This window comes from Orycteropus afer, unplaced genomic scaffold (assembly GCF_000298275.1).
Source record: "Orycteropus afer afer isolate SDZICR_OR568_19922 unplaced genomic scaffold, OryAfe1.0 scaffold00057, whole genome shotgun sequence".
NCBI lineage: Eukaryota > Metazoa > Chordata > Mammalia > Tubulidentata > Orycteropodidae > Orycteropus > Orycteropus afer.
The window spans coordinates 6,286,985-6,296,889 of record NW_006921644.1 but is presented as its reverse complement, the minus strand read 5'-3'; positions in this window follow the sequence as shown (position 1 = coordinate 6,296,889).

Genomic DNA, 9,905 nt, shown 5'->3' with positions numbered 1-9,905 from the left:
AGGTTACACTAATTCTTTGTTGTCTCAACAACACCTAGATCATGCACAGGACAGTTCTTACCTCTAAAAAGTGCCTGTTTTGGAAATCAACACAGTTGATCCCCCCCTTTCTGTTCTGCCCTGAAGCAATGTGCAGATGCACTGGGCAGTCAGCATATCCAGCTGTTAAAAATACTGTTGTTGTTAGGTGCCTTCAAGTGGTTCCACCTCATAGCAACCCCTATGTGCAACGACATGAAACACTGCCTGGTCCTGCACCATCCCCACAACCGTTGCTAGGTTTGAGCCCCTTGTCACAGCCACTATGTCAGTCCATCTGCTTGAGAGTCTTCCTTTTATTTTGCTGACCCTCTACTTTACCAAGCACAATGTCCTTCTCCAAGGACTAGTCCCTCCTGATAATATGGCCAAGTTCCATGAGACAAAGGCTTGCCATCCTTGCTTCTAAGCAGCATTGCAGCTGTACTTCCTCCAGGACAGATTTGTTCATTCCTCTGGCAGTCCATGGTATATTCAGTATTCTTCACCAGCACCATCATGCAGATTCAGACAAGCGCTGCTTTAAAAACGTGTCATGTCAATGTCCCATGAGTATTTACACCACTGTATTGTTACTTGTTGTTTTCTTTGGAAGAAAATCACAGAGCATTGCTATTTTATCTACTTTCACAAAATTTCCATGAGGTTGGAAAGTAGGAAAAAGGACCTCCATCTTCTAGAAAGGAAATTAAATAAGAGAGGCTTTCAAGAAGCAAGGTCTGTGAACCCTCTCCCCTTATGCCAAGGAGATAGTCGGTTTTTTGGGTTCTGTTCCCCATTTCCTCCCCTTTTCTCTTCTCTAGCTGAACTTAACCACATATCTGTTAGTGTCTGACATTATTCCTTTCAGTCAGGCTCCTCTAGGTAATACAGCCAGCTTTGCCATCCTGAGATGCTCAGGTAGATGGAGGCTGCAGCAGTGGTTGCCCACCACCTAACTGGATACCTTGGGTTTGCCAGGAGGCCTCTGGGGCCATGCTTGAGATGGAACACCTCATTCCAGCATTACCAGGCAGGTAGAGAATGGAGGGTGAGAAGGCCTAAGAGCTCTGATCACCTAATATTGAATTAAATACCTTAGATGTGCAGCCAAACTCCATTATTCGCAACTCTGCATTTGTGAATTCCCTTACCCACTGAAATTTATTTGTAAGCCCCAAATCTATACTCATGGCACATTCATAGTCATTCACAGATGTGTGTGGGGCAGCGAGACATTTGGGCCGCCTGACGTGCACATCCCAATTGAGATGGACCAAGGCGACTCTCTCTCTGCCTGCTTATTCAGCTCTCACACTACATACATGGTCTTTTTCACAATCTAGTTAGGGCCACCTTTTTACATGTCTGTGCTTTTGGCTGGTGATTTTGCTGTTTAAAGTGGCCCCTGAGCGTTGTGCTAAAGTGATGTTTAGTGTTCCTAAGCACAGGAAGGTTGCAGTGTGCCTGACGAGGAGAAAACACGGGTGCTGGAGGGGCTGCATTCAGGCCTGCGTTACAGTCCTGCTAGCCATGAGCTCAACATGGATGAAGCAACAACGTATGTTCAACAAGGTGTCTTTAGACAGAAACACACAGAAAATCGGGTTATGCATTGATTGATGAAAATGTGGTGCCCAGAGGCTCACAGGAACCTAACCCTGAGGGCAGCTGTTCGATAGCCGCTAGTTTAGTGCTCGCGGTGACGTTATAGACCCCAACCACTGCAAGTAACGAGAATCAGCCGTGCTAGTTACTATTGACGCAAGAGTGAGAAGGACACTGGGGATTCTGTGACTGTTGTTCTTGCCTTTTCTCCTCTTTCTCCCTTTGTGCTCTCTTCCTCCTCTTCTCTCTCTGCAGGCAGTGGAGACCAGCCTGGATTTGAATTCTTAGCTCTGCCTAGTTGTGTGACAAGGAACTAAGAACTTAACCTCTCTGATCGTTAATGTCCTTACCTATTAAATAGGGATGAGGATACCTCTCTCAAGTCTTTGACAAGATTAGATGACAAAACCTTTGTAGCTACTCCATTTGTGCTCTCAATGGTCATTACCACTTGCCAGCCTTCTCCCTCCTCAGTCCCAGGCGATCAACAAAGTTCACTGGGAGTGCAAGTTGGGAGAAAGCAACTTTAATGGGAAGCTCACAGTCTCACTTTGACTCTAAGACTGTAACATTGCCCAATTCAACTGAAGTTAACCTTATCCTTGCAGGCAGTCATGCTTACAGCTCTGGGCAAGTCTGGAGAGCCATGTACTTTCTTGTTAAGATAATCAAACACCTCAGCAGGGAAGAAAGAGGCAAAGCAAAGCCACAGGTAAGATATTTTTCCTGGCGTGTACAGAGCAAAGGGCCTCTTGGAAGAGACTGCATGCAGGACATCCCGGAACACTGGGGTGTAATCCATGCTCCAAGTGTCTTTCGAGAAGCGCAGATATTTCCCCTGGACAAGAATGTACTCCTGGCCGTAGTCCTCCAGAACGTCAGGGTCTAGGGCAGCCAGAAGGTTCTTCTCCTGCTTTTCCCACATCTCCTGTGTGCCTACAATATCTGGGACAGGTGAGGAAAGACAGGTGAGCACAGGGTGCGAAAGGCAGGGGAGGCCAGGCTAAGTGGCTCCCCACCCCTGCAGGAAAGCGGCCATTCTGAACAGGTTCTGTTGGGAAGGGCAGGCATCCCACCATCCCCTTTTAAATATGTGCTTCATAAGGGGATTTATTTCACTTTGTATTTTTTTCTGGAAATTAACATTCAGAAAAGTATGCAAACACCTCTCCAATCATCTCAGCTTTCCCATTACAAAAAGTGCTACCTTAACAGCCTCCCAATGCCACATGCTCTTGTCCTTAGGCTTTTACTCCTGTAGACCAGAGTCCCCACATGTGGCCACCCAGTCAGAAGGCACATGCATCGTGGATTTTAATAGCTGTTGCCAGACTGCTTTCCTCCGAGGTTGCACCCACCCACACTGCCTCCTGCTAAAGCCCACGCCAGCTCAGGGATAGCCCGGGATGACTCTTTAATTGCAAGTTCCACCTCCAGGGGTTCCTTGAAGTTAGGACCACAGGGGAGCCTCACAGGGGAATGTAAACCAGTGAAATCCAATTACCCTACTGGAGATGCAAACTACTCTCAGTTGCTCCTTTCTTTTCATGAAGCAGCAGCACTGTGCTTGCAGAAGTGATTCCCTGACAATGGTCTGGAGGCACCTGGGCCTTGAGAAACACATTTGTGTGAGCAACTGTTCCTCCAGCTACTCCCTCCCACCTCGATCTGAGTGTGAGCTGCATGGGTGTTTAATTTGTGAAACTGAGTTCATGCAATGCTTTCTCTATGCACGTGATGTATTCTGCAACTTAAGAAAGTAAGGTCTGACAGCAGGAACTCGAAAGCACAGATGAGTGGTTTACGGGCAGTCGGTCTAAGTCAGTGATGGTGAAACGGCATGGGGAGGGTAAAGGCAAATGTGACCCAGTGTGAGGAAGAGAACCAGTCACTGACCAGTGCAAGTGGAGATTGTTGGATGGGTGTGTGATCTGCTGTGTGTGTTTTCACCAAAAATAAACTAAATGGTTTTTAAAAAATGAGATCAATAGCATCGGACAGAATGGATGCAGAGTGGGTGCACAGCACCTGGGAAGAGCAGCACCCCAGGTGTGAGCTGTAACTCACAGCAAATGGTCAGGTCAAGAACTGTAGGCTCATGTTCTTGTCTAAATGGAGTCAAACATCCGTTTGTTAGAAGTTTTCTTTGGCTGTGACCCAAAACCCATCAGTTCACTGCCAAGTTCAAAGTCAAATTCACCAAAACCGACCCCATTGGCATCAAGTCAATTCCAACTCATAGCGACCCTAAAGGACAGAGTAGAACTGCCCCATAGGGTTTCCAAGGCTGTGATCTATAAAAGCAGACTGCCTCATCTTCCTCCTGCAGACCAGCTGGTGGGTTTGAACCAGTAACCTTTTGGTTAGCAGTCCAATGCTTTAAGCTCAGCACCATCAGAGCTCCTAAATTTGCCACTTTTCCCTGACTCTAGCTCTCGCCAGATTTCCTCTCTGTGTGTCACCCTGTGCTGTCAGTGTGGCTTGGCTAAAGTACCCTGTGATTTAATCAAACACTAATCTGGGTGTTGCTGTGGAGGTGCTTTGCAGCTGTGGGTGACACGTACAATCAGTTAAACTTTAAGTTAAGGCAATCATCGTCAATAATGTGGCTCCATGCAATTGGTCTAAGGCCTTCAGAGAAAAAAGTGAGATTTCCTGCAGAAGAGTCTGCTTCAAGGCTCCTGCCCGAGTTTCCAGCTGGGCCTGCCCTACAGATTTCTGGCTTGCCAGCCCCCACAATCACATGAGCCAATTCCTTAAACTAAATTTTTTATACACATACATACGTATAAGGAGATCTGGTCACTATGAGTTGGAACTGACTCAGTGGCAGTGAGTTAGGTTTGGTTTTGGTATACATACATATAAATACAAATATACATGCATGTATGTATGACATGTAGAGTCCCTGGGAGCCATCAAATTGACTTATTGCAACCCCTTGGGTACCAGAGTAGAGCTATGCCCCATGGTGTTTTCAGTGTCCTTTCTTCCATGTTGCCTCAGAGGGGCTTGAACCTCTGACCTCTCAGTAGCAGCTGAGTGTGATAGCCATTTGCACAGGCTATCCAGGGACAGCCAGGGACTCCAGAAGGAAGCAAAGCATGAGCTATGCATTGAAGAGCCTGGTACTTGTCCATTTCTTTTGAGAACGGGCCCACCTATCCCAAACCTCTCTGGTTGGCCACTCAGGGGTTTAGTGTGAGGTCTACAAGGAAGAAAGGACCTTCAAGGTTCCTTTGAGAATGAACACTGCATGACCCTAGGACACAGACACCTACTTGTTTTGAAGGGTCCAGGTTGGATGACAATGACTTTGACTCCCCATTTGGAAAGTTCTTGTCTCATAACTGCCGAGAACATGGTCAGAGCTGCCTTGGATGAGTTGTAAGCTGCAAATTTTTCCATCGGGACCCCTGCTGTAGGAGTGAAGAAGGAACAAATGCCAAGGCTGATTCATCTGTTCCTGAAGTCTTTAAACAGGACCACCACATGCCAGGGACCCACTTAATCAGACAGAGGCAGACAAGAGCCCTCTGTGCCCACATTCTTGCTCGTCCCTGTCATCTGGCTTCCCAAATGCCTCCCTCTAAGCTGGTCCAATGACAAATCCGAGTTAAGGCTCCATCTCACCCACCTATAAGCTGCTTGTGACTAAGGTGAGAAAAAGAGCCTTTATCCAGTCCCTGACCTTCCCTGGCCAGAAGGCAGTGGCTTAACTCTGACTACTGTACAGGTATCTCCATGCTTGGTGGGGCATTGGTTCAGTGGTAGAATTCTTGCCTTCTGTCCAGGAAACCCAGGTCTGATTCCCAGCCCCCAACTCATGGTGACACCATATACAATGGCACAAAATATTGCTCAGTCCTGAACTATCCCTACAGTGGTTACAGCTTGGACCTTTGTCATCCATGGGGTTCCCATTGGCTGATTTTCAGAAGTAGATTGCCAGGCCTTTCTTCCTAGTCTTAGTCTAGAAGTGCCACTGCAACCTGTGCAGCATCATAGCGGCACCCAAGCCTCCACTGACGGTGGCCTCCATTGATGGTGGCTGCACTTGAGGTGTATTGGCCCAGCATCAAACCTGGGTCTCCTGCATGGAAGCTGTGAATTCTACACTGAGCCAGGTGAACTCTGGCAGAATCTGTAAGAATCTCTAAGGCCACTTAAATTGGTGTAAAGTATTTTTAATGTATTTTAAGAAGCTTGATGTGGTGGGCAACCACTGTTACTATCTCATAGGCTGCTTCCTTTATGAGCCTACTTTGTATATATCAGTAACTGGACTCAGAACCCACAAAGCATTTTCAAGTGACATTCTAGACCAGTGGTTCTCACCTGGGTACAGTTTAGCCTCCCAGTAGATTTGATAACGTCTGAACTCTTAAAGGGTGTTATAGATTGAATTGTGCCCCACTCCCCAAAAAAATACGTATAATCCCTGTACCTGTGAATATGACCCTGTTTGGAAATAGAGGTTTTCTTTCATGTTATTAAGGTCATACCAGAGTGTGGTGGATCCTAAGCCTAATCACTGCTGGGTTATAAAAAGAACAGAACAGACACAGCCACACACACTATAAGGAAAGGCATTTCTGTTCTTTGAAGCCATCTGTTCGTGGCATTACTATTACAGCAGCACCAGGTAAGTCAGGTGAGGGGTGGGGAAAGTGTTGCAGGCATCTAGTGGGCAGTGGGCCGAGGCCATCGATGCTACTACGCATCCTGCAATGCATAAGACAGCTCCCTACAACAGAGAACTCTCCTTCCCCAAATCCCCAGTGCTGAGGTGGAGAAACACTGCCCGAGGCCAGGCAGTAGATCAGCCCCATTTGACAGATGGAAACCTGCAGGCACAGACCAGGAGATGACCTGCCCAGGTCATCCAGCAAGCAAAGAGCCGTTGTTAAGTGCCATTGAGTTGGCTCCAACTCATGGGGACCTTATGTATGACAGAAGGGAATGGTGTCCAGTCCACCACCTTCAGGACCGTTGGTCTGTTGGAGTCCATTGTGGCCACTGTGCGAGTCCATCTCATTGAGGATTTTGTTTGTGTCGGTCGTCTGTCAGTTTGTCTTACTGTGATGGTTCACGTGTTGCTGTGAAGCTGGAAGCTATGCCAGTGCATTTCAGATACCAGCAGGCTCACCCATCATGGACAGGTTTCAGCAGCACTTCCAGACGAAGACAGACTGGGAAGAATGGCCCGTCAATCGGTTCCCAAAAGGCAGCCAGTGAAATTAGCAACAAGCAGAGTGGGATTCATACCATGTCTCTGACTCCAAATCCCTGAGGCCTGAGTTCTTTCATGTGGGCTTCTTTCCCACAGTTCTCATGCAAGCACCGTGTGCACCTGTAGAGGTGTTTGCTTTGCAATCTCTTAAGACAAACAGCCAGAAGAGGCTTTTAGCCCTCACAAACATAGATTTTTTTTCAACTGCCCTTTGTACAATCAGAGAGTCATCTCCTAATACTCAGATCATGGGTTAAAAATATTTATCCAGCTGCCTTGCTGGGGTTTGGGTTAAGGAGCTGGCCTATTTGTGTGGGACGCATGATAAAAATGCTACTAAAACCTAAAACCAAACCCGCTGACATCAATTTGATTCCAACTCATAGTGACCATGTAGGACAGAGGGGAACTGTTTCCGAGGCTGTCAATCTTTACAGAAGCAGACTGCCTCATCTTTCTCTCCTGTGGAGCAGCTGGTGAGTTTGAACCTCTGACCTTTTGGTTAGCAGCCAAATACTTTAACCACTGCACCACCAGAGCTCCTTAAACATGAGGGAAAAAGGCTCCTGGACTAGGTATGGTCCAATCTGGAAACAGTGACTCCTTGGGGTTATTTGCTCAGGAGTTAATGTGTGACAGGGAACAGAAGGATCAGCGGTAACTCCGTGTCACAGGCAGGGGCAGGGGTACCAGCAGCTGGCTGGACAAAAAGCCACAGGCATACACAGCATCAACCTCTCCCCAGACTCCATGGCGGGGTGGCTATGGGTTGCCAAGTGTCACCAACGACTATGTGCTGGTGCTTCAACAATGTCATTTCATGTCATTCTCCCCACGGCCCTCAGAGAAGCAGTTATTATTATCCCATGTTAAAATGAGGAACCTGCAAATCAGAGGTTCGGGAATTTGTCCAAAGTCACACACACAGCTGTCAGCAGCAGGGACAGGATTACAACTCCACTCGGCTGGCTTCCTCTCTTGTTCATATTTGACTCTGTCTCTATAAACAACACGATGTCTCTCTCACCCTCTGTCTTCCTTTTCTTTCTTTAGGGATGGGAGATGTGGGTGGGAAGAGTATATTCCTAATGTGCTTGGCCCCATCGATCCTGGAACTTCTCGTAGGAATGGATTTAGATATGGCTTCTACTGACTTTCTGCTGGGAGTGGGAATGAGGCTGAAGCCAGAAGCCTCTGGCAGTGGGGCTGCTAGGAAGAGGAAGATGGTGAAGAAGATTCCTATGGGAAGATTCCTCTGAGGCTCTTTGGCCTGGTGGTGGATTGGGTGGGCCCAAGTGGTGCAGTTAAGTCATCAGGGGAAGAGGCAGCATGGCGAGTCAGATCAAAACATGGGTCCATAGTTCAAATTCTAGTTATAGCTTGAGGGCCAGCCCCTTAATTCTTTTGAACCTTGGCTTGCATAACTGTTAAACAAACAAACTCACTGCTGTCTAGTCGATTAGACTCACAAACATAGATTTCTTTCAGACATATGGAGTATCTGGGTGGCGACCCCTCATTGGGTTTCCGAGACAGTATCTCTTCGGAAGTAGATTGCCCAAGCTTCCTTCCGAAGAGTGGCTGGTGGGTTTGGACCGCCAGACTTCTGTTAACCAGAGATACTGATACCTACTACACAGGGTTATTGGGATTATAGATCTGACCAACCAGTTGCTGTTGAGTTGGTTCTGACTCTTGGCGACCGCTCGTGGGTTCAAGCAGAACTGTTCTCCACAGGGTTTTCAGCAGCTGAATTTTTGAAAGGAGATCACCAGGTCTTTCTTGGGAGGTTTACCTGGTTAGACTCGAACCTTTTGGTTAGAGGTGAATGTTAATTGTTTGTGCCACCCAGATACTCCACATGTCTGATAGCATCTATAGCGTCTGACAAATGTCCGAAGTGTAATGTATGCTTCGTGATAATGATTAACACTCATTAACCTCTTCAGGTCAGCTTGTTTCTAGAGTTTCTTAAGGACATGGTGATTGAAATTCAGGCCTGATGAAGCAAGAATCTCATCTCAGCAACTGGCTGAGTGGGAGAAAGGAGACGGACAGACCTCGAAGGCTCCAAGACCCAAAGCCAGAAAGACTGGGAGAAATACAGACAGACGTCAGAAGAGCAAGCTTTGATCATGATGGGCGAGTCTGGTTTCAGACAGGTTGACTTAGCGACCAACCAAAGAAAACGGAATGGACATCTTGGGGCTGGGTGTCAAGAATTTGCACAAGTAGTGAATGTCCCAAAAGTGAGGTGTGTGGCTTATTTTAACACTCAAAGCCCCTCCAAGTGGAAATATTTAACAGGAGAGTAAGAAATCCAGGTTTCAAAAGAGCTTCAGAGGCCAGGTGAAAGATACGGGCAGCCTCTGCATTGTGCACTCGTTGCTCGCCCACTAATGGGTGCATTTTTCATTTACTCATATGCTTGCATTTCTTCATGTATTAATTGGGTTCCCACTACCTGCCAGACACTGGGCGTACAGCACATACTGTGTAGGAAAGTGACAAGGCAAACATCGTGTGAATTAAAGTCAAGAACAAAGGGAAAAGGAAAAACTGCCCAGTCAGTATGGCAAGAAGAAAACGCAGTGGCGTCACTAAGGGGGCTGGCCAGGGGATTGTGGACTGCACCCCCTGACAGTGTCAGAGGGGGGACACCAAAATGATCTAAGGGCCTGTGGCGGCGGCAGTGGCAGAGGGCAGGCCGGTACCGCAAGGTGAGCGGCAGCCAAGGCAGTGGCGTTGCTGAGGTTGGTGTCACCCAAAATCCCCTGCGGTAACTCATCACTAACCCCTCACACCCTCACCCTGTCACCCCCACCACCAACCCGGGCCAGTTAGGGGGCTGGCAGGCGGGCCGTAGCGACCGCCAATGGGCTGAGAGGAGGGTCTCTGCTCTGGCAATGGGAGAGGGCGGAGCCGCCGGGTGGGAGCGGGGGCGGGGCCAAGAGGGGCGGACTGAGTGGCCAGATGCTCAGCCAAGTGCACCGGGTCAGGGGCGAGCCAGGAGGTAGGGAGGCGGGGTCAGGAGCGGTCCGGGGGG